Source organism: Gossypium arboreum, chromosome 5 (genome assembly GCF_025698485.1).
Source record: "Gossypium arboreum isolate Shixiya-1 chromosome 5, ASM2569848v2, whole genome shotgun sequence".
Lineage (NCBI taxonomy): Eukaryota > Viridiplantae > Streptophyta > Magnoliopsida > Malvales > Malvaceae > Gossypium > Gossypium arboreum.
Window position 1 is genome coordinate 27,509,102 of NC_069074.1, and position 22,242 is coordinate 27,531,343.

Below are 22,242 nucleotides of genomic sequence, written 5' to 3' on the forward strand. Positions count from 1 at the left end.
AATTCAATATGTATTATAATTTATATAAATATGCCATGATTCAAATTTCATATTTATTTATAACCGAAAATGGCAAGAACTTATCAAGCCATGAAAATCACTTATAGCTCAAACACAAAATGATCATATAACCCTAATGACCGATTATCCAACTTATACCTGGTTCGCATACACAAGCAAAACTCACATAGCTTATCTTGCTTTCTTATACACAAATTTAACTATCGCAAATATTTTATCCTTAAACACCCTAATCATTTTAGCCAAATTTTCTATTACCAAATAAATCACATATATATAACACTACTCATTACACATATACATCAACTATAAAAAATTCCCACTCCTTAGCTATTACCGAATGCTTATATAAGTCTTGAGTCATCTTTAACACATTTATCAATCTTCTAATTCAACTTAATACAAAAATAATATCATTTAAACAGCCAACACCAAAACATTTGTTCAAATGGACCTAGCCGAATACCCCACTTAGCTAAATGATTCACACAAATCACTAATAGCCAACTCAAATTCATCCTTAATTTCTCCTATAACGAAATTCATCAAAATTTAATAAGAAAATAAATCAAATTCCATGACCGAATTTGCATTTATAATAAAACAAAATCCTTGCATCTCGTCAATATGTCTAATTGCAAAATTGCTTAATTCATCACCTAAGCAACATGAAACTCCATTACAATCACAATTATTCATTCCTTAAAACCAACATTCAACTATCAATAATTTAGCAAAACTCATGTAAATGGCTGAATGCTATATCCTCAACCAAAACTAAAGTCTTAACATGGGCTACGTAGGAAACTATGTAATTAACTAAATTTTCACACGAATTTGAAGATAGCACATGAAACATACCTTAATTTGGATGCTAAAATAGCCGAAAGTTTGATCTCTCCTATCCCCTCCTTTTTTTTTTTAAGAAATCAGCAATGAAGAACAAAAGTAATTAACCTTGTTCTTTTCACCCATTTACTTATTTTATTATAATATAAAATTGTTATTACATATTATAATACATTTATATATATAAATACATATAAAATTTATACTTTTTCAACTACTAAACCACATGGCCGGCCACTATGAAAAAAAAAAATGGCAATTTGACATGCACATCCTTATGATTTTTAAACTATATAGTAATAAGCCATCACATAAATACCTAGCACATTTTCAAAATTCTCACACAAGTCCCTTTCAATAAATTTCAATCAAAGCACCACAAATTCACATATGCATTTTCACACAAATTAAGCACGAAATTTAACATTCAATTATTTTTACAATTCGATTTAGTGGTCCCGAAACCACTTCCCGACAAGATTGAGTAACAACTTGAACCAACTAACTCAATAACTTACTAACAACCTAATTATTACAGGAGTTCATTCTGCTTAACTTCTACTGCTGCTCATTCCTTAACATTCATTGAACCTCCTGGTTGCTATTGAAGCTTGCGAACAACTCAATTACGAACACCTTGATTGCTACAATTTAATCCTTAACATGCACTACACATTCTGACTGTTGAAACTGTGAATACCTGGCTCATGAACAAGCAACTAGTCACTCTTGTAAACCATCTTAAGTCTAGCTCGAACAAAATACAAATCAAGTTCCTCATGTTTGAACTTTGAGTGTAAAACAGGATTTGCGGAAAATGTAACACCCTTAACCTGTAACTGTCTCCGAAATAGGGTTACAAAGAATTACCAAAGTTTACAGAACATTTCCAGATGAACTGAAGTCATTTACTATTAATTTTTCGAGAATAATCATAACGTCCCTTGAATGGACCTTCGAGGCCAAAAACATGCATTAGAAATGAATTGGGACTAAACCAGAAACTCTGAGAAATTTTCCTGAAATTTTAAAATTTTCTTAGGTACAGGGCACACACGCCCATGTGGTCAAGCCGTGTGGCTCACACAGCCGAATGACATGCTCGTGTCTTAGGCCATATGCTACTTGAGTAGGGCACACGCCCATGTCCCTAGCCCGTGTAATTCTCTGTCTTATAATTTATTTTAGGCGCAGGGGTTACATAGCCAAGTCACATGCCCGTGTGTCAGGCCGTGTGTAACACACGGTCAAGACACACGCCATGTGTCTACCCGTGTGGACAAAATAAGGCTATTTTCCAAGCCTTATTTCTCACCTATTTAGTCTTCTATCTACACCAACACTTAAACACATTCAAGGTCCAATTCAAGACATTTAACCAAGCCCTAATCAAGTTTTATGTTTCATATATCTTCACCTATATTCATATATATGCAAGTTTACTTATTTCCTCCATTTCATAGATAAGCATAATTTATCAACTTAGTTATATCATTCAACTCATCCATGTGTTTACCTCTATTTACTATTAACACTCTCATATCATTAACATATTAAGACTGTATATAGATGTACGTCTCAATATATCAAAAACAAGCCATATCAATGGCTAGTTACATTCATAACATGTTATATACCAACATTGGTTAATTAACCTATACATGCCATTATAACCGTAATTGATTTACCATTCATACCAAGATGGGCCGACGGATAGTGTGAGTGATCTCCTCTAATACTTCCAATCCCTCGAGCTTCCGAATAATTATAGAGCAAAGGAAAATAATTATGTTTAGTAAGCCTGTATAACTTGGTAATTAACTCACCATTCATTATTACTCACAATAAACATGTAAAACATATTCAGTCAATTTGATCACGAGCCCTACCACACATCCTCACCACCTTTGTTAGTCATATAATTAATATATATATATCAGGAAACATATATGGGCACATCATTCATTAGATTTCAATATGCATGTGTTCATATAACATATTCAAGACATACCCTTGTAATTCAAGTATGTTTTTATAATAATTTGCCTTGAATTCAGATTATTTCGTGTCGAAACTTTGCCATATGAAATATCTTTATCATATGATTAATATGCTTGAGGCTTACAATTCTATACTCATGAATGAATACTTTGATCAAACAACTTCCATGTTTGTATATCATCATCTCATATTTCCATATATCATTTATTATCATTTTCATGTATTTTCAGGTAGGTACACGTACTAATTCATTTCATGTTCATATTTTTCTCATATCAAGATTTTGCCTGTTGAATTTAGTAGAAATATCGATGGATACTCTCATGTAGTACACTTTAAGTGTACAAAACTCTCGAGCCACCTTTTCAAGTCATTCGGGAAAATCACATACTTCGATGCTCACACAGAGCTACGGTAGTCCACAACATATGTAGAATTACTACCAATCTCCACACTTATACCTCGATGCTCACACAGAGCTACGGTAGTCCCCAACATATGTGGAATTACTACCAATCACTATATTTGTAAAACTTTATATCATAATGCTTGAGAGACTTATCAGGATTACTCGTCCGAGCTAAATCCTGTCTGCAACACATGCAGAATCACCTTTACACTAATCCATCGAAATTTCCTTCATTCAACCGGGACTTATTCCTTTTCTTAAGTCATGTCGAACATACGATCATATATTTTTATATATTAAATATTCAAAACACCTATTTCAAGTATATATTTATAACTTTTTTCATTTAATCGAACTAATACTTATAAATCATCATTGGATATGTAATTATTTTCAGACACATGACAATAATACAATCACATACACAACACTTAATTCAAACATATATTTATAACATTTTTCATTTAAACAAGGTTTAACATTTATCAAGTATAGTCGGGCATGTGATCAATTTATACATAAGGCATTCATACAATTCACACATACAACATTTTTCAAGCATAAAATATTCTCAATTTAGTTAAACGAACTTACCTCGACAAATGTTCGTGTACATAATATCTACTAAACCTTTATTTTTCTCTTTTCCTTGTTCTAACTCCAAATTTGATCTTCCCGAATCTATATTAATAAATTCAACATAAATTCATGTTTATTTCAATTCAATTTATATCTTTATAAAAATTACCATTTTGACCCTAACTTTTTAATAAATAACGATTTCATCCCTAAGCTCGGAAAATAAAATTCATGCAATTTATTCCTTGTTCCTAGCCTAAATATTTATATATATATATCAATATCAGCCCTTGAATTCCATGAAATTTCATAATTTTCCATAAATTCAACAACTTTACAATTTAATCCCTAAATCATGATTTCACTTAAAATTCTTTAATAAAATACCTTTACATATCCATTAACATCTCAATTTCATCATCAAATAACTAAAATAATATGAACTTATCAATGGTATCTTCCAAAAATTCCAAAAAATAAAAAACTAATGAAATAACAAGTTGGACCTAATTGTAAAAGTCCAAAAACATAAAAATTTCAAGGAAAAAGAAAGAATTGAACTTACTTGAAGCTAAAATATGAAATACCAGCTCAAACCCTCTTCAATGGCCATTTTTGACAGAAAATTGATGAAGAAAATGTCTAGAAACTATTAAAATAACATTTGGCCATATAAACTTTATTTTAATTCCAATTTTGTCCCTAATCGCATAAATATATTTGATTTTTTTCACGTTATGCCACCTCAGCCATTTAAGATGGTATATTTTCCCTTTTAGTCCTCCTTTATTTACTATTAAGCTATTTAATTACTTTAGCAAGTTTTGCACCTTTTTTTTAAAATTTAGTCCTTTTTAATTAATTGACTACTGAAACGTTAAAATTTTCTAATGAAACTTTAATACTACCATATTGACACTCTGTAAATATTTATAAAAATATTTATAGCTCGTTTTATAACACCAAGGTCTCGATATCTCTTTTTCTGAATTAATTGACCTAATAATTTTTTATAAACACAAATTTACTAATTCAAAAATCTTTTAAAAACCACATTTAACTCATAAGTATTAAATAATAAAATTTACGAGTTCATTTATCGAATTTAATGGCCTCAAACCATAGTTTTCGGCATCACTGAAATTCGAGCTATTACAAAAACTACTGCCCCAAAGTTATCACACCAAGCAAACTGCCTTTGCCACAATTGGATCCTGCAACTCAGACAACAAAGATTCTAACCATGCTATTTCAGTAGTTTCATGTACAAGACTCCTATACTCAGCTTCTACTATGGACCACGAAACAACTTGTTTCTTTTTAGACGCCCAAGAGATTGGATTGGCTCTTAGAAACACAAAACCCCATAGTAGACCTCCTATCACCCGAATTAGTACCCTCAATTTGCATCAGAATAACCAACAAAGGACAAACGAGAACCAATAGTGAATGAGATTCCATAATCTAAAGTAGCACAAAGATACCTTAGAATATGTTTTACAACCTTAAAATGTTAATCTAAAGGTTTGTGCATGAACTGACAAACCTTGTTGACAAGAAAAGAAATATCAGGCCTTATGATAACTATATATTGAAGAGATCCCACGATACTTCTGTACACAAATTCATCCTCCATGGAGCTGTCTACATGTGCAGCCAAACTGTAAGACATGTCTATAGGGTGGGGGAACCTTTTGCCTGATTGATATGATTCTTCCTCAATAAATCATCTATGTATTTCCTTTGAGAAAGAAACAAACCAATAAAAGTATAAGATACCTCTATACCTAATAAGTAACTTAATTTTTCAAGTTTTGAACAAACTCATCAATACCAGTCTGACTACTACCAGTGATAATTATGTCATCTACATAGACAAGAACATAGATGACCATATCTCTTGTCTGCTTGATGAAAAGTGTAACACCTCTAACCCGTACCCGTCGCCGGAGGGTTAAAGAGTATTACCAAACAAGCACGAAATTTCATTTAAATATATTTGAATAACTCCCGATCTCACACTTATAAAACCGAATTCCAAATTGTTTTTTTTTTCAATTATACAATATACAAAAGAGTCATCTTAAGATAATGGGCATATTGATTCATTCTTAAGTTCAATTCACATCAAAACATTGAAAACATTAATCAAATATCAAACAGACATTCACATTAACTATATGGAATACTAGTAACTTAACAAGCCATTTTTGCATGGCTATACATATATACATCATCAAAAAGATACTTATTTAACAACAAAAAGACAAGCCTATACATGCCATTATCGAAGTTTAACTACTAGAGTACCGAATGGGCTTAGATAGTGTGGACGACTTCGACTTTGGGATCCCCGAGACCGTAGCTAACGAACAAGATCTATAAAACAGAGGATTAAAGCAACATAGTAAGCATTTCTATGCTTAGTAAGTTTTAAGTAATGAAATCATTAAAAATTAAGGCATAGCATTCATAATGCTTATCATCTTTTCTTTGACCTAATATAAACATGTCTAAATATACTACTATTGTTCATGCCTGTCATTTTAATTTATTCCTTAAACATCAATTCATATCACATAGATAACTTCTTTTTATTCAACCAACTTCATTATTTAGCCGAATACATCTCATCCAATTTCAAGGCTAAATAAATACATATACGCATATTCACATGTTCATGTTACTTCATACTTCAACCAATATACTTACATACTCAGAGCCAATCTTAACATATTTTCACTTGAATCAAAATTCATATATCCTGAATAAGTTATATATATACTTCATACAACCATATGCAATGGCCGAAAGAACACTATCCAAATGAATAATCACAATTTAAACCGAATCAATTTTATAACATATATATGGTACATACCTGACCATCTTAGGTTTGTGAGCCCATTTATTTGAATTATTACAGCAAGATCACACATTTCCAACCCAAATGCCTTCGGAACTTAGCCCGGATATAACATCAGCATGAATGCCTTCGGGACTTAGCCCGGATATAATATCAGCACGAATGCCTTCGGGACTTAGCCCGGATATAATACCAGCACGAATGCCTTCGGGACTTAACCCGAATATAATATCAGCACGAATGCCTTCGGGACTTAGCCCAGATATAATATTAGCACGAATGCCTTCGGGACTTAGCCCGGATATAAATCTCACACAAGGCCTGCGGGTCTTAGCCCGGTTAAAATCCTCAATTATCGTGCACATATATATATCTTAATATATTAGCATTTCATTTACCTTACTAGAACACAAGCACAACATGCTTATCAATAATTTTAGTTTCGACTCAATAGCCACATACAAAGAACCCGATTTCATTTCAATATTCAACATGATCTCTATAAGCATTCGGATACAAGTCATATGTACAAATTATTTATCTCACTATTTAATTCAAGTAGAAACATTAGGTTACAATTTATATATTATGCTTATATATCATGATTTTATCAAATCATAAGCTAAGTTCCATTACTCAAAAACTTACCTCGGATGTTTTGAATAGTTGCAGATAGGCTACTCGATTGCTTTCTCCTTTCCCCTATCTGAATTAGTTCCTTTTTGCTCTTGAGCTTAATTTAAACAAATGAATTTTGTTCAATTACTTATCAATTAATCAATTTAATTTAATACATATATATATATATATATATCATATATTTAAGGTACAAATGACCTTACTAAACTAGCTATTTAAACATCATTCATATGCCCTACTCATGCATAATCGAACATATTACTAGGCTACAATCGACAATCACATTTATTCCCAATTAATAAACTAAACTATCAAGGAACATTTTACTAACTTATTACCTTGCATATTCGAATTTCATAAACTAAATTTGCATACAATTTCATGTATTTTATCATGGAGTAAGTGCTGGATTATAATTTGTAACAAAATCAAAATATATCTCTTATCATAATTCCATATACATCATTTCATTTTATAAAATTTATAACATAGTTGAATATTCCTTAGCATATATGCACATAATAACACTTTACTTATGCAAAGACCATAATCGAATCAACCATAGGTAGTACTCAAATCATCAACTATTTTAATGTACTTAACTACTCAAACTTAATCTTTCATACACTCATATCCGATGTCATAAGTAATGCCGAATGCCCAATTTAACCAAACTTAAAAATTTAACCTTCATCACTTAATTAAACCCTACCTATTCTTCAAAACTTCAAATACAAAGTAGTTGTCACCTATACTCTTATGCCGAATTAGCTAACATTTATAATCCTTAGCCGAGTGTTATTCAACTTAAGCCACCATTATATTTTTACTTATCAAAGCCGAAACCTATGCATAACATTACTCATATCATTCAAAATCACATTCTAAAAAAAATCATGAACAATGCCGAATCCTTAAGTCTTCAAACATCTAATTTACTCAATTCAACGCATCGAAACAACATTTGTTCAAGACATCAAGCATTTTTATTTTCCGCTATTACATATATGAGCATTAAAAATTCATATTTTTAGCAAGATCAATTTCTTTCCTCAACACATTCTTCATCAAAACTTAAAGGAAATAATCAAATTCCTTCTTTAATAACAATAGCTAAATGCTCCATCCATCCATCAAAATTTAAAAATTTAGCATGGGCTAAGTAAGAACCATGATAATTAACCTAAAACAAGCTAAAATTTCACAACTTTAACACAATATACTAACCTTCTTAAGCATTCAAATGACCGAAAGTCTTCCCCCTTTTCTTTCTTCAATATTTTCTTTCCCAAATTCGGCAATCAAGAAGAAAGATGAAAATCTATTTTTTTTATCAACTTTTATTGTTTTACTAATTAATTTCTTTAAAAAAATAAGGCCATCACTTATTATAATAGTATAATAAAACATATATTATACATCAACCATCATTTATGGCCGGCCACTAAAGAAAATTGGTCCATTTGACATAAAAATCCCTCATGTCATCATTTCATGCATTATTTGATACTTTAAAATTTACCTATCACACTTTCATGTTTTATCACATGAGTCCTATCTTATAAATTTCACATATAAATGACCAGATCAAAGCATGAAACTTTCACACATGCATTTACACATATAATAAACACATAATTTAACAGTTAATTATTTTTATGACTCGATTTTGTGGTCCTGAAACCACTTTCCGACTAGGGTCAAATTAGGGCTGTCACAAATGAAGAAAAAGGAAGAAAAGAAGGCACGGGTAGTAGGGGAAAGAAAGAAGAAAAAAGGAAAGAAAAAGAAAAAGGAAAAATTAAGGTTTTAATGTTTCAAGTTTAATTGGTAAGTCAATTTGATCATTTTCTTTGTAATTTTAATGTTTATGGAATCCTAAAGAAGAGTACTACATGAATTATGTCAAAAGCTAGGAAGTTAATGAATTTTTATGTATTGATTAAGTTAAAAAAAATTGAAGAATTATGAGTTAAATGATAGGAATTTAAGTTAGAAGTAGGAGAAGGATTGAATTGTAAAGTAATTCATAAGTTTTAACATAGTAAGGATTAAATTAAAGGGAATTCAAAATTGAAGTTTTATGTTGAATATGAAAAGCTGGAAATTACTTTAAAATAAGTATAAAGATGAAAACTAGGTTAATTTTGAAGAAAAAGAAAGGTTATGGTGATAGGACTAAAATGGAATTTATGAAAAAGTTACATAGAAAATTAGAGAATATGATATTAATGATCTTAAATGTTGTGTTAATTTTTTCGTAGCTAATATAGCGCCGAAAGTGTCATCGAGGAAAGGGAAAAAGAAAATGGACGAGGATATCGAGTGGACTCAAGAATTACGGTTTGTATTTCTATAAACCGAATCTAATAATTATTTGTTGAATTTATTATTTATATGAATAGTAAGTATTATTATTATGATATTGAATTGAATAAAAATTTATGAATTGTTAGTAATTATTGATATTGAATAGAATATGTGAATATTAAGTGGAAAATTAAAAATTGTATATTGCATTGAAATTGATTTGCATGTGGATTGATATGGAAAAATGTATAAATTGAATTGAAATTAAATTACGAATGAAATTGAAATTTGAAAGTTTACTGAATACCCTATTAACTGTATCGGGCTAGTTGGATATAGTTGGCATGCCATAGGATTGGAAGTTTTCAGGGATATTCCAACTGTGTGTCGATGAGACACTATGTGTGTCGATGAGACACTACATGTGTCGACTACTGTGACTGTTCCGGATACCTAATTGTGACTGTTACTGTTTCGGATTTGTTCCGATTATGTACTTTGTGTACCGCTACTGTTACTGTTACTGTTACTGTTACCCTAACGGTGTATTCCAGCTTCAGCTGATGAAACATTGTATACTATCCCCGGTGTGTGGGTTGGATCCGTGTATCTGTACCACCCCGAATTTGGGCCTAGAAGTATTGAGCCTTGAGTGTGGGTCCGTAAGGAGGTTGTATATAGGTATTTAATTGTGCAATGAAATGAAACAATTAAATGTCTGCTTTGGTGGTTTATGGCTCTGAAAAGTATTGGAGAAATCTTGGGTTCAAACCTGGGCTTTAGCAAAAAAATTGGTATTAAGTGAATAAAACCCTGGTTGGATGATGGCCTTTTAAATTATTGTGTTAAATGAATGACACAAGGAAGCATGTAGTCTAGTGGTTATGGTGTCATTAAAGTTGCAAGGGAGCCTGGGTTCAAGTCTTGGCTCTTACAATTCATTTTGGTTTTTCTCTTAAGTGAATCTAGACGCTGGCACATATGTCTTAAAGTTAATTATGGACGTTTTTAACACAGAAAGAGCCTGTGGTGGAGTGGCAAGGTGGCGTGTTGTGCAATTGTGAGGTCTAAGGTTCAAGTCTTGGGATGCGCAATGGAGTATTTATTTTGCTATTTGAGCGACGTAGGAGGTGGAGTTGGACTGAAACTCTGTAGTTGAAGTGATCATAAGAATGAGGAATTTTCCTATTGGTTGGGAGTAATCCCACATTGGGAAGCTAACATAAGAGTGGTTGCGAAGCTGGCTTTAAATAGAGAGAACCATGAGGAGAGTAAAGGTACCTTTCTTGGCTGATCCCTTTCGCTTTATAGCGTGCTTGTTTGGGTTGGGCGTCTGCTAAGAGTGCTTGGAGCGCGGATTAACTCCAGTCTCCTATCAGGTGTGTATTTCTCACTACTCTAACTATAGGATGGCTACTTCAGGCCGCGATGGGCCAAAAGGGGTCATGTGGGCCCAATGGGCCTATGGGCCTAATTGGATAAGTTGTTTGATTGTGTAGTAAATATTGGACTAGGCTAGGTGAATCTCATATTTGTAGCTAGATTTGGGCTAAAAGGGCCACACTAACGCAGGGCCTATTTAAATGAGAATAGGCTTTAGGCCCATTCGTATTGTTATCCCTGTTTAGAATACTTTAGTTTACCAAATTACTGAAATGCCCTCAATTTGTAAAATTACCAAAGTACCCTCGATTTATAGAATTACTATTTTACCCTCGATTTATAGAATTACCGTTTTTCCCTCGATTTATAGAATTACCATTTTACCATCAATTTATAGAATTATCATTTTACCCTCGATTCACAGAATTACCATTTTACCCTCGATTAGAAAAATTACCAAAATACCCCTGGTTTGTAAAATTACCAAAATACCCCTAGTTTGTGAAATTACCAAAATACTCCTGATTTGTGAAATTATTGATATACCCTCGACTTGTAAAATTACCAAAATACCCCTGGTTTGTAAAATTACCAAAATACCCCTGTAGGGTAGAATTACTGAAATAACCCTGTAGGGTAGAATTACTGAAATACCCTTGTAGGGTAGAAATATCAAAATACCCTTGTAGGGTAGAAATATCAAAATACCCCTGTAGGGTAGAATTACCGAGATACCCTTGTGGGGTAAAATTACCATTTTGCCCTAGGGTGCTAAATGACTGTTTTGCCCTTGTGGGCAAGTGACTGACTTGGACTGTGTGGTTGACGGATTTGATTGTGAATATATGTTGGTGATATGAATGACTTGACTGTGATTGTTTGATTCAAATATGGGCATGACATTCTGCATACATGACATGTTGCATAGGTTGGGTTTTATAAATGGAGGAAGTGCTAAAAGGGCTATGCCCCAGTTTACCGAAAAAGGCTTTGCCCCAGTTTATCAAAAAGGGCTTTGCCCCAGTTATTAAAAGAGGCTAGGCCTCCAGTTATATGATAAAGCAGCTATGCTGCCAGTGGAGAGTTTGGTTGGGTGGGTTGAGTTATTCCCCACATGGAGAGCTTGGTTGGTACGGGTGGAGAGTAGCGGATGGTGGGTTGAGTAGTCTCCTCAAATGGGCTTGTATACATTCATTGGTATTTCATGTGATATTGAAATGGGCCTATGGGCCATATCGTTTACAGTAAAGGCTTCGGCCCAGTAACCGTTAAACGAAAGGTTTCGGCCCAGTATATGTCAAGACTGAATAGGGCTTTGGCCTAGATTGTACTAATACTGTGTTATTTACTATTTTTTTTGTTATTGGGATTACACACTGAGTTTTCGTAAACTCACCCCGTTTCTAACTGTGCAGGTAATCCCTAAGCTTAGATGGTTTGGAGCTGCGAGGGATCGAAGATGGCCTCACTACTATTTCTGTTTCTTTTAATTACAATTAGATTTCGTTTTGGGTTTTTAAATTATGTAATAAGGCCGTAGGTGGGTTTTAAGTTTTAATTTGGATTGTGATTTCTTATACTAAACTGCTAGTCTAGGAAAACTCGAGATTTCAAAATGGCATGATTTTTCTAAGGAACACGAGCTTCTAACAACAAAGTTTTCAAAATGCTTCAGCGGTTTTAATGAGGTACTATACCAAAGGCAAACAAATTGGTAAACATTTTTATGAGAACTTTAGTTTAATAATAATAAAAGAATTTAGATTCAGTAATGGATTTTCACTGGAAAGATCAAAATTGAAAATGGTTTGATGTGACGCACCAGATTCGACCATAATGTCTAGGCCGAGTTTGGGGTGTTACAGTATCAGTCCAGGTCCGAGTCATATTAATAGGGGTAATGAAAAGTATTATAGACTGTCTGTTACTGAATAATTGACTATTACAGAATAAACGACTGATACTGAATAATTGAATATTACTGATTAACCGATTATTACTGTTGACTGACTGGTATTGAACGAAAAGATCAATTGGTTGTTACCAAAAAATATTGACTATTATTGAAATAAGATAGTACAGAATATTGAATGAAAGGTGAATAATCAAGGATATCAAAGAATGAATGTTACTAATTTATTATTTATTGACTGTTATGTCTAAAAAGACTGTTTGATTGCATGACAGATGAAGATTACTGTATAGTAATAAAAGTATATTGAAAACCGATTAATAAGGTTTTAAAGCTAAATAATGAAGAGTAAATGGTTGAAGTATTAAGATTCTAAAGTAATGCTTAAAGTTTAAGAATACATGAATGTTGACTGCTAATGAAAGTAAATGTTATATTAATTGTTGAATAATGAAATGAAAGGTACAAATGGGCAATGAAGGTAGACCGATTCAAATGGTAAGGTTTATATGTTATGACATTAAGTTAAATGACTGAAGTATAGAGACTATGAAGTTAAAGTTTAAAGCTCAAAAGTATATATGAATGACGAGTATTATTATTTAGTGATTTACAAGTTTACTATAATTATTATATGACTTAAGTAAATGTTAAATTTCTTACACTATTCAGTACATCTGCTTATAGAAATACCACTGAGTTTATACTCAGCGTACGGTTGTTTCCGTGCATAGGTTAAGCTAAAGAAAGATCGTCGAATCAGCATCCTAAGCCGATCCCGAACTCAACAAGGTAAAATATGTTATTTGTTAATAATGGCATGTACCTAGGCTATTAAGTTAATAGAGTAAAAATGTTCAAGAATGGTTTAAAGATGTTAGGTCATAAAATGAAATATGCATGCTTGAAAGTTAATATAAGTAAGTTGTTTAAGATTGTACACAAAAATTTTAAGTCAATCTAGATTGTGGTACCATTAAGAGTACATTGGTTGAATGTCTTATTGTCAAGTTAGGTTAGCATTAAATATGTTTAATCGAGTTTTAATCATGTTGAAAGTCAGTATAAATGTTATCTTAAAGCTTAAGTTTTTACAGGGTTAGTAACTTGCAAATCAAAGCTCATCATAGGTCCACACGGTCAGGTCACACGGGCGTGTGATCAGATTGTGTGAGACACACGGCTCGCGCACGGACATGTGCTTTGGCCGTGCGAAGTTAACAGATTCTAAAGAAAAACAACACGGTGCTCCCACACAGACATGTAAGAAAGGTACACGGGCGTGTCCCCTAGGTCACACGGGTGTGTGACACTGTTCACAAAAGGGAATTTTTAAGTTTTCACGAAAATTTTTATAAGCTTCCGATCGAACCTCGGTTGGATTCAAATGTTTAGAGTAATCAATATATGCCCATTTAAGATACAAATTGACATAATTTTAATTTATGTTTCATAATTATCCCCGTTTAATGCATAAAAGTATTGTAAAGACTGGTAATGCTCCGTAATCCTGTTCCAGCGACGGGACAAGGTTAAGGGGGCGTTACATGCATACTAACGACACATTGCCTCTTTGTTACTCAAAACTAGGAGGTTCATGCATGTAGATCTCTTTTAAAAGATCTCTATTAAAAAAAGCATTGTTAATATCCACCTGCCTCAACTACCAGCCAAAACTTATAGCCAAGGAAAGCACTACGTGAATCGTCTGTGACTTAACCACTAGACTGAAAGTTTCATGAAAATCCACACCAGCCTCTTGTGAATAACCTTTAACCACCAACAGTCCTTTGTGTCAAGCTATAGTACCATCAACATGTTGTTTGAGCTTAAATACCCAGTTACATTCTACAGCTCGTCTATTAGCAAGTAAATGGACTAATTCCAAGTGTTTTTCATAAGGGCCTCATATTCGTCCTAAATCACCTTTGTCCATTTAGGATTGTCAAATGCTTATTCAATGGTCACAAATTCACACTCATTAAGAGCCATTGAAAAAATATTGGCTTTGAAAATACTATTTCTAAATCTGACTAGGTGTCTTTCACAGTGTTCCAAACATCTTTAACAGTCGGGAGAAAAGGAAAAGGTTTACCTATAGATGCTTCCATGGAAGTAATAAGCCACGCAATTATCATAGAATTTTCTAACATCCACTTGTTCATCTTTGGATCGCCCACTTGTGATTGCTTGACTTCTCTAGTTAAATGACCTAGCTTGTCGTGCCCATCAATTGCTAACTTTACTAATTCTGACCATTCTAGATAATTCTTGTCATTCAGCTTGTGAGATGTCAGCTGAAAAGAGAGGTGAGACGCCTCTGCCCTTTGAGTCATTATACTCTCGATAGTTGTTTCAACGGTAAAACTTTCTACCTCTGTTTGATTGCTGGATCTCTTATCTCCAGTGAAGGTTGTTTTAACCATGATGTTACTAGAGATTTAACCTAGCTCAGATGCCATGAAAGTTTTTAAGTGAGTTTTTAATAAAAGTTCTGTTTTTATTAACTAAAGAACTGAATTTAAATAGAGAAAATAGTTATAACCTAATTGGGAAAATAATTCCCTTATTCTAATAAACTAATAAAAGATAAAATAGAATAATCCTTGAATATCTCAAATGATTTATTCTAAAATTTATCTACCTAAATAGCTTTAAAATATATCCTCAAAATAGATGGTGTAGTGGGCCTATTTTGCCCGGACCCAAACCAGAAACCCCAAAAAAAAATAAAACAAAAATAATATTAATGGTCCAAATATTAAGAGTCCATTTACAACAGCAGACTTAAATACAAAATTACAAGCCCAAAACAAAAACAAAAAAAAACCCCTAAAGTTACAAGCCCTAGCCCACAACACATAAACAAATTTTCAGTAAAAAAACCCTAACATCCAGCCGTGCTGCTTCTCCACGTCAACAGGCGTGCCGTCGACACCCTTCTGCCACCACTGTTGACTACGCCCTCTGCCACCGTCGCCTGCAAAGAAGAACAGACACGCAAAGCAGAAGAGACAACAAAGAAAAAATAAAAGATTTGTAACGGACAGTTTTGTATTTCGGCTATAAAAAAAGGCCATAAAAGCTACATGTAATTTTTTACACACACTAGAGTAATCAAAAAACATAAATCAAAACTTCAAAGGTGATTATTTTAATCTGTTATTTATTTAAAGAAAAAGAAGAAATATATAGAGAAAATATATACAAAAGCAGAGATTTTGAAATCGATTCAAAGAAAAAAAGGTGTTGTATTTTCAGTTATATTTTTCTCTTTTCGAAATAAACAAACAAATAAACAAATAAAAAAAATAAAAACAGAAAAAGGGAACTTTTTCACCTGTTGCTTCATCGTTGGAGCCACCGTCAATTCGCGAGGTCGTCGGATCCCTCAGGATTCGACAAAAGGCCGCGGCGAAGGACGGCAAGAGTCGAGGGGTTTTTTGTTGTTTTTTTTTATTATTATTTTGGCTTTATTTTTTTGGTGATTTCAAGTCCAAAAAGGGGGTTCTACATGAAAAAATATAAAAAAAAAGGGTTCGGGTGATTTTTTGACCACCGTGGACGGCGGCACCGTCATCGGTGGTCGATGGCCGGTACGGCGATGACTAGCCGGACCAACGACCTGATCTAGAGGGTGAGAGATTAAGGAGAGAGCTCTCAGAATTATTTTTTTTTAGAAATGGTGCAGAATGTTTTTTTTAAAAAAAATTTAACTTTTATTGGCCCTGTAAAACGACATCGTTTAGGGGCTGATTTCAATAGCCCAAAACGGCGTCGTTTTGGCCTTTGACCAGCGTCTGACCCGATCCTCCCAAAGGATCCGTGTGTTTTTAACTAATGGTCTATTTGCGCGATAGGTCATTCTACTTTTTGGAAGATTCACGTATCAGTCTTTTTTTCTTTTAATTTTACCATGAAATTTTAATTTTATTTCATTTTAGTCCTCTGAGAAACGGTGCGCATATGGACCAGGGTTATTTTCCTATTCGATCCCTGTCACTTTTAGCGAGTTATATTTTAATCCTTATTAATCTACTTTATTATTTATAATTTATACCCTTATTTTTATTTCAATTTTAATTCGATCATTGGTTTATTTAACTTCAATTTTTTTTATAAACTGTGTCATTTGTTATTTTATTATTTATTTATTTATTTATTTATTTTCAATTTTTAATTAATTTTTATTGATATTCACTTATTTATTTATTTACTTAATATTTCCTTTATTTTATTTTTACAATTGGCTTTTTATAATTTTCTTTTATTGTGCCTTTTATTTATTTATTTATTTACTACTTTGAATATATTTCAAAATTTAGATTTTATTATTATTTTTTTCTATTATTATTATTGTTGTTATTATCATTTTTATTTTTATTTACGCATATTAGCATCATGATTCATTATTATCGTATATTTTTATACTTTATTAAGCATATCATGCCATTATTACTATTAATTTATGTCACATTATTATTCGCTAAGCATGACTTTTTTTTTTACTTTTTATCGTTTTTATATCATACCGAATAAACTAAATATATACCGTTTTAAGTGTTACGTTAATATTTGCTCAATGCATAAAAAGAAATTTTTAAAAATAGGCAATGTTTAGTACTTGGAGATTCGAGAACTCATACCCTAACTTATGAGGTTTCGATTTTCTCGTTGAACCTAAATGACCAAATATCATTTTAAAATTAAAATACATGAGATTTAAATAAAAAATAAAAGGCAAGCTTATTCTCAAAGATTCGAGGTGTCGTGTCCTAACTTTCGGGATGTGACATTCTGTTACATCGAGATGAAAGGGTCGTTAACATACGTTTCGATTTATCCAAGAAAATTTTAAGTAAAAATAACATTAATGCAAAGAGGGATCGTATTTTAAACTCTTTTCAAGTTTTCAACTTTTGACACTAAGACATTAATTAATCAACTAGGTACCAATTTTGGGCGTTACGAGGGTGCTAATCCTTCCTCATGTGTAATCGACTCCCGAACTCATTTCTCTAAGTTTAAATATCAAAAATCGTTGTTTTAGTAAATCAAACCGTTTACTGAAACAATCAAATTACGAGGTGACCCAATCACACCTCATAAAAAAGGATTGATGGCGACTCCTATTTTCATTTTTTATAAAAAGTCGACTTCAAAAAAAAAGGTTTCGACATATGGGTTTCACATATTTCAACACTTACTCATACTCTACTGGTAATCCTGCCAAAATAATACTGACTTGTCTAAGATCAGGTACCAATATACCAACTGCAGTGAGAACATCACATATGTTCCTTATCTTAGTCAAATATTCTTTAATGGACAAGTACCCTTTTTTCTGAGAATAAAGACTATATCTTAGACTAGAAATCTTCATACTTGACTTAATTAGCAACAAACTGTATTTCAATTGCGAGCCAGACATCTAGACTCGTGTGAGCACTAGTGAGATAAACAAGAATCTCATCACACATAGTAGACAAAAGCCAAGTTGCCAAGAGTTTGTCTTGTTGATTATGTTCCAAGGATGCGGCATTTTCCACCAATTGACCATTGTTGTTATCAAGAAACAAAGATGGAACATTGATAGTGCCTAAAACAAAATCTTGCAAATTACAACCTTCAAAAATCAACATAATTTGATGTTTCCACAGAAGAAATTTTGTTTCACTGAGCTTAATAGTATCATGCTTAGAAAATTGAGAAACACGTTTACTATCTATGCAAGAATTGTACCCAGGATCCAAATGACAAGAAGATACTTGTCTAGCACCATTACCATCATTAGCAGATTGTTGGTGACTACTGCCATCTCATGAGATTAGAAAGAATACATGAACCTCAAAAAATCAAAGAAGAGAGAATATCAAAGAGAAGAAAGAAAGAATGATTTCTTCACTAAGTTCAACATGAATACAAAGAACCTACAATATTTATACTAAGTTTTAACAAAGAAGATGAGTAACAAAATGAATCAAGTAAGTCAATAACTTATTAACAACCTAATTGTTGCAGCAGTTCATTATGCTTAATTGCTGTTGCAGCTTATTTCTTGACATTCACCGTACCTTTTGGCTGCTGCTACTGAGGCTTGCGAACAGCTCAACTGCTGCAATTCAATCCTTAACACATTAAAACATTTAAAATTTTCATTTAATCATAAATTAAAATTAAGTAATAAAATTCAATAAAATTTATTGTTTAGGAAAACCGAATCCTATAAAACTAAAATGAAAAAGTTACATTATACCAAAAAAAAATATGGAAATGTTTTGTTTATTGAATAAAAATAACAAGGTTAAACAAAATAAAATATAATTATGAATTTGGGTATCCGATAGAAAGTTATTCACCTTATCAACCTTTAAAATTTTAAAATAAACAAAATAAAACAAAAGAGACTGACTATTATTTATTCATTTCTTTCTTCTCTTTTGATTCATTAGCTGAGTTATAATATTCAGTTATTTGGTTCTATGTCTTAAAAATATGACACAAAATCTCGATGAATTCGACTCGAAGTCGAGTTTAAAATTCTTTAACTAACTTCTAAAAATAGACAAAAGAAAAACAATAAATTAAATTCCAAAATAAAAAAAATGAAACAATATTTGGGTAAAAAGGTTTTTTTTAATCGCATTTTTAACTTTAAAACACTTGCGTTTTCCGTTATTTTTGCGGTAAAAAATATACTTTTAAGTTAAAAGTGGTTTTTCACCTTAATATAGAATGCATATAAAATTCTTGACCCCGAAATTTAAAAAAAAAAAAAAAAGTGCTGCTGTTTTAACTCAGCCAATGAATCTAAAGAGAAGAAAGTAAAGATGTATCTTTCAATTTTCGAAGGAAATTGGCAAAGGCTTTCTTAATAGAATGGGATATTTATACCACACAGATTGTACCATATTACTTTCTTAATTCAATATATTAATTAAATTACAAATTATGTCGACATTTTTTTGGTAAAGAAGTACATTAGGAAATTATGTCGACATGTTATCTATATCTAGATATGCATTTCTTTCTTTTTGACAGTTGTCCAATTAAACAAGCAATTCTTTTTAGATTTTATACGAATGGTTTGAATTTTAAATTTAATTTTGAAATAATTTGACAGTTTGAATATTTTATTATGATTAAAATGTTAATATATACGTGTCTAATTACATAATCTTTTACTTCTTTTATTTGAGATTATATAATAATGATCAATTTTTAATTTTGGTTTGTATATTATACTTAATTTGAAATTTAATCTTTAAATTTATTTTTTAAAATTTATTTTAGTACATCAATTTTATAATACTATTTTTAGTCAAAATATTTTATTTTTGAATATGTTGACTTATACATGTCCAAATACATAACCTTTTATATTTTTTGAGACTATATAACAATCATCATGTAATGCTCCAAACCCAGCCTAGATGACAAAACTAAGTCTGGAGAGCCACGTCAAATATTTTTCAAAACATAATTTCTAAAACTTGGTTTCAAAGTCTTCCAAACCAGAAGAATTTTAACAAACATAACATTTACTTCGAAATTTATCATTTAGAAAGTCAAATATCTCGAAACCACTAAAACTAATAATAAAAAATGTGACTAAGCTCACGATCCGTCGACCCAATCAAGTTTGTGGGTTATTTGTAATTCAATTAACAGACAAAGTGAATTAATAACTCAATAAGGAAACAATTATATATATATATATATATATATATATTCAAATAAAGTTAAAATTAAACCAATAAGGTCCCAAATTCATATTCGAAATCAGATACAAAAGATAATCTGTCTAATTTAACAGATCAGAACAGCTAACTCAGATAACAAGTTAGCTTATTCCTAGACACAAAACAGATCAAACAGACGAAATTTCCTACCCTCATTCGCTACACACCATCTTCAACCAACCTAACACACCAAATTAAGTATTTAATACTCATCCAACCCTACACACCACATAGTGTCAGTATGACACATTTCGATAACTGCAGACTAGATGCCAGATCAGATTACGGATACTGGTGGCTTAGCCACTAATTCAGAGCAGAACACTTCCTCCTTTACACAATTCACCCCAATGCATATGTAGATTTCAAAAGACGATTGATAAGGATGCTTATATGATCATTCAGATACAGTTTATACCCAGATAGAATATATCAAAATTATTAATGATTGTTACATTCAACCCGCATACAGATATTCAATCTTCAGCCTCATATAATAGAATAACAGTTTATACAATCTATTTCAGTTTATACGAACCTTACAAAAGACCGACATTAGTTTCAAACGACGCACGCAGCCTGAGGGTGAAGTTTAGTTCTTGATCCACACGCCTATGTGGTTCAACACGGCCTAGATAGCTGGCCCATGTGACTTTACACGGCCTGACACACGTCTGTGTCATCTGCCCGTGTGGCCCTACTATGCAAACAGTGAGTTACATGGCTTGGACACCCGTGTAACACCCCAAAACCCGATCTAAAAGTTTAGGCCGGATTCCGAAGGTCACGTTGATCACCGAAGTGATCGTGGGAGAAATTTTAGTTTAATCAACTAGAAAACAAACGGTATTTAAGTTACGTAAAACTCTCCGTTGTAAAATCCCGATATTACAAAAATTTTAATCCCAAAATATGCTTACGTGCGTATAACTCAATATTTCTTACCACAATATTCAAAATTAAACTTACAATTCAAACCGTTTATTTATAAATGCGGAATTTATGTAAAATACTTTTAAAGTCAATAATAAAACGTGGCTGTCCGAGACCTCTGGTGTGCCGAGTTCAGCAACAACATATGAAAGTACCTGAAAAAGGGAAACTGAGGGGGATGAGCTACACAAGCCCAGTGTGAGATCGAAACTTTAGAAAAACAAACATTAAGCGCTACAATAAAAACAAAATATCACATTGGCAATTTGATATCCAAATAATCATTACAACCAAAATAGAACCATCAGTACTAAACACATCGATCTATATACAGTTAATCTCGCAATCAGACAGATAAAATGCGGAACAAATGCAACAACATGAAACCCACCCACCCATCCAACCAAACACCTCACCATCTCCCATTCACACCACAAATGAGCTATAAGAAACTCAACCAACCCTGCACACCACATAGGACCTCGAAAGGCCTATCCAACCCTACACACCATGAATGTGGAACTAAGCCACGCAAATAGCAGTATGGAGCTGAGCTGCCAAAAGTATCGTACTGTGCGGTAAATCGCTATACAGACAT

The 22,242-nt window shown here is 32.2% G+C and overlaps 3 long non-coding RNA genes across 3 annotated transcripts; all 3 read right to left on the minus strand.

The window, feature by feature from the left end:
* Nucleotides 1-6,051: 6,051 nt before the first annotated feature.
* Nucleotides 6,052-6,987, minus strand: LOC128292937 (uncharacterized). The gene is made up of 2 exons (XR_008282927.1): nt 6,741-6,987; nt 6,052-6,238 (listed from the first exon to the last, which is right to left on the minus strand). It is a non-coding gene; the product is annotated as an uncharacterized LOC128292937 (long non-coding RNA).
* An 8,712-nt stretch (nt 6,988-15,699) lies between these two features.
* Nucleotides 15,700-16,396, minus strand: LOC128292590 (uncharacterized). The gene is made up of 2 exons (XR_008282575.1): nt 16,310-16,396; nt 15,700-15,949 (listed from the first exon to the last, which is right to left on the minus strand). It is a non-coding gene; the product is annotated as an uncharacterized LOC128292590 (long non-coding RNA).
* Nucleotides 16,397-18,841: 2,445 nt separating this feature from the next.
* On the minus strand, nt 18,842-19,681 carry LOC108452267 (uncharacterized). The gene is made up of 2 exons (XR_001866366.2): nt 19,329-19,681; nt 18,842-19,084 (listed from the first exon to the last, which is right to left on the minus strand). It is a non-coding gene; the product is annotated as an uncharacterized LOC108452267 (long non-coding RNA).
* Between the last annotated feature and the right edge of the window lie 2,561 nt (nt 19,682-22,242).